The sequence below is a fragment of the Atta colombica genome, unplaced genomic scaffold, assembly GCF_001594045.1.
Source record: "Atta colombica isolate Treedump-2 unplaced genomic scaffold, Acol1.0 scaffold14, whole genome shotgun sequence".
Classification (NCBI taxonomy): Eukaryota; Metazoa; Arthropoda; class Insecta; order Hymenoptera; family Formicidae; genus Atta; species Atta colombica.
In genome coordinates this window covers 530660-535290 of record NW_017259228.1, presented here as the reverse complement: position 1 = coordinate 535290, position 4631 = coordinate 530660, and positions in this window count along the sequence as shown.

Genomic DNA, 4631 nt, shown 5'->3' with positions numbered 1-4631 from the left:
GGCTCCCATTATTTCCGGTGATCATGATTTACACGCAATGCCGCATCGATGGGCGAGTACACCGAATGCAGTGTATCCCGAGATAAATGAGACTTCGCTCAAGAAGCTCCGTGTGTTTTTCACTTTGCAATCTTCGGCTGGCGACGATATCTCGCGACTAACATTTGAGTTCGCTCGCATATGCAAATGCTAAGTATGATCGATGGTGGCCACTAAAGGATTCATGCGGTAGAAACAGACACTGTACAATTTTCATTGCGCTGTCATACAGAGTCGGGTCATTTGGTACATGTGTACTTAAACCGTGCGTCGTTATCACGAATCTACGAGAAACAACTGACAGACTGATGTGTCCCACAAATTGCATTTGCGCATTATGCAAATTTCGCTGGACCAATTTACCCAGTGGAAGAGAAATGGAATTCTTACTTCAGAAAAGAATTGGAATCGTACGATTTTACTATTATTATACAGAAAAAAAGATTTCTTTAAATTTAACAAATTTTATTAAATCCAAAAAACTGTATTGGAATAGTCCAATCAAATCGATGTTTAAGGTAAGAAATGTTTAACTTTTAAGATTGTTTAACTTTTTAAATAATACATATCTTAAATAATACAATATCTTATCCTTAAATAATACATACTTTACCTAAAATCAAATATTTTTTTGTAAAAAGTATTTTATTTCGTAGAGTAATATTTAGCGTAATTAAAAAAATGTTATGTCAAAAAATATTGTTCCAAATTTTTTCTGTCAATGATTTTAATGCAATAAAACTAAAAAATTGATATTAAACAAAATAATGTTTTATTTAAAATTTAATTGTTTCAACGAAATAAATAAGTCAAACAACCAGAAATTGGAAAAAGAAATTTTTTTCTCTGTGTATTTAAGCATCTTATATATTTTATAATTCAAACAATTTAATAATTCAAACAAAGTTATTTTCAGATCATAATCTAAATTATTAATATGGTACACATCATATACATAATATACATCAGCTAAATTATTAAATATTTCAATAAAACCGCTCTTTCTGTGAAAAGTAAAATTAGCGTTTATAGTTTTGGTTACATATATATACATATATTAATCAAGCATTTGATTAAAATTATTTTATGAAAACTTTAATAACTATTATTTAGACTTGGTTATTATTATCAGATTTTGTTCTAAAAAACACTGTTTCGTATAATATTTGAGAAGAAAATTCCCAGTCTCGAAAGGATCGGTGGTCCTCGCGTTTGGGCGGTTTAAAAGTATCGTCACCTTTTTGCGAGAGTGACGTGACACGATGTCACGACGTTGTAATCGGTGATATGAGGCAGGCTGTCGTAAGCGATCGTCGTCGATATCTTCGTTTGAGACGAGTCATTTAACGGCGCGACGCTTCTCGTCGGTCGCGCGATGAGCAAGCGAGAGGGATGAGGGGGCACGAGAGCTTCTCTCGCACCCTATTTTCGAGACTCGTAAAATCCGCCGTTCTCGTATATCCGACCGATCCGTCTCCCGATTTATACTGCCACGTCGCCCGTCACCGCCGCCGTTGACGACGCTGACGCTGACGCTGACGCATGACGCCGCGCGCCTCTCACCACCATATCTCTCTCCCCGCGTTCTTTCCCGCTCTTTCTTTCGCTTTAAGCGGCTCTAATAAATTAGCCGTAGAAAAAGACAGCCGCGTGACAGATGCCCGATGGCTGCCATAAAGGAGGCTGCTGGCGACGCTCGCGGGTGGTGGCAAGCGCACATCAAAGCGCATCCGTGCGGCCTCATGCCGATCCATACCGGCATACCCGTAGTTTTATGTTTACCGAGTGATTTGTTGCCCCTCGCCTGACGAGTGCATCACGAGAAGCGAGACGCTCATCGTCAAGAGGAAACGCGCCGAAATAAATGTCCCGTTTCTTATAATAGAGAAAAAGGCGCAGTTTTAAATTTTTCTTTAATAAACACGATAAATCAGACTAAATAATATTCACAATTCTGAAGTTATATTCGACCTATTGGGAATATTCAAAGCAGGCGGATGCGACGCACACGATACGCTCCGTCGCTGTGCTAGGCTTCGCTATATTTCATTGTCAGTCAAATCAATGATGAGAAATGATGACATATCTACGTATTAATTTAGTATTAAAATATTGGTGACGTATGATTGATATTTAATTAACGTATGATTAATTATTAAGACATTTGTGATGTCTAATTTTTTTCTTGCGCTTCAGAAACAGAGTTTTTTTTATGTTAATGCTGCCCGACTGAATGTGATTTAACCAAGGTACAGATCGAAGTGCGAGAGAACGGACTTTTCGCTTAAGTGTAGCGCGCGCCTTCCCGGTGATTTTAATTTGGCTAATGGTAAATAAGGAACTGAATTACACCAAGGCGCGATCATGGGAGAGGCTGGAATCCGTGTCGTGTTGCACACTCGACGCCGAAGTGATGGTGATGGTTGCGAGTATCGATACTGAAACGTCGCATCGGTTTGTTATTATCACGCATTATACATTGTTAGAACGCATTAATAATGTATCAGGATTGCCAGTGCTACGTTGTCGTGTCAAATATATTTTCCAACACACACTTCAACGCGATCGAATCGCTTTGTATTAAATGTATTAAAATCATAGCACTAGGTCTGAGGATATTGTTCTTTTACTTCAAGATTAAAAAAAATTAAATTTTTTCTCAGAAAAGGAAAAATTTTTCAAAAATTTGATAGAAAATTTTGAATCAAATAAGAGAAAGAATCCTATTTTCGATCGAAGTGGAATTTTGAAGCTTGATAATATTCATGTGCGAATTTGCAAATACATTTTTTAATTCTCAATTTGAATCTGGAATATGAATCTTTGAATTTCTCTTATTCCGTGTCGGCGTTTTATCAATTTGATTATCGAGGCATGTGGAAATATATTTATCACAATAATTTTAGTAATTAATGAATAAACTTTGTTTATCAAGGACATTATATAAATAATTATAAGTCCAGCAAATTAGATCGAGAAAAAGAATAAAACAAATAAGAGAAAGAAAATTATTGACTAATTAAATAATATTGGCAAAAAGAATATATTCTTAACATTATTTTCAAACGTTATTTTCATAATCCTCAAAAATTCGTTCTTTTTTAGTTAATAATGACTGACAGTTTTTTTAACCACTTTTTCTGAGTTGTGCCGATTTTAATGATTTTTTGATAAAGTTCAGGTTTCTTTTGATAATGAATAGGTTGAGGATTATTGATCGGAGTAATGTTTGGTTATAACTCATTCATGATAATAACTATAGAAAGTCATATTTTTTTTTATTTGTGTCTCTTTCGAAATAAAGGAGCGATATGTTTTTAGCTTATACGCATACGTATTATTTACCTTCGATTTTATAATAAAATTAAATTCTATACACGCTGATTCGTAAAGAAACGTTTCTTCTGTCATGTTCTTTCTATATGCAATCTTCGAGATCTTTTTAATAAAGTAAAGCGCTAATGCGCAGTGTTACCTCCTCGGTTCGAAAGTCCCATGCCGCGCGATACAAGTTGAAAGCAAAGGTTATCCACTCCTTCGGCTTGAGGCTGCGAACGACTGCGTTGATCACCGGACGAGAATACGCCGCCCGGTGCTCTCGCGTAAGAGTTGACAGGCCGTGCCACTCGAAAACGAACCACCGTTCGAGCACGCCGGCAGAGGCGCTTAAGTGACTTTCGGTGTTTGGCCTTTGCACGCGGCGAGAGCCTTTTGCCTTCGCGACAAGTCCCGCGGCGCAGCCGGCTACGGAAGAAGTAGATGGAAGGCGGTGGTACGTTGCTTCTCTCTTTTTCTCTCTTTCTCTCTCACTCCCTCTTTCTCTTTGCCCAAGTACTTCTTCCTTCCCCCCTTTCCATCCTCCTTCGTGGTTCGCATGCCACCCTCCGCGCGCCGCGTACTACGTATAATTCAACGCTACCAGCAGATAGCTAAATCACAACGACAAACCGGCGGTAAATGCGCGAAACGAAACTCGCCGTCCGCAAGATATGCCACGAACTAGAAAGCTACCAGGCCGCGTTTACGTGCTCGCGTTTCGTGTTTATTATTCTCTCGGAGTTTGAACAGAATTTAAAGAGCTGGATTTTAAAACCTTAAGGAAGATTTAAGATTTAAAAATAGCGCAACGGAGAGAGACACGATACGCACACAGGAAATACTACGTGAAATGTAGTGCCATCTAGTAGTCGCTAGCAGCTCTTCCAGCGAGCAAGGGAAGACTCAGTCAACAGTTATAGTTCGTCGAAGAGGGTCGTGTAAAGTATCCCCGACAGGTTGCCTCGTATTCTCTAGTCTATTTGCCAAACTAGACAGTTCGTTATTTCTGTCAGTCTCTCGTGCGACAGAAGTAAAAAATGGAAATAAAATTTTCAAGTTGAGAAGAGATTATGGTACAGAATAAATTAAAGGGGAGTATGGAAATATAATTTGCATAAAAATCTTAAAAATTTTAAGATTATACAAAAGTCAAATATTTCGATAAAAAAAAAAGGGAATGAAAAGCTTTATGCGAAAGATGTCATAAAATTTGCGTGATTAAAATATCCGGACACGCCGCGAGTAATACGCGAGACACGGCTCGTTCAGGCGAG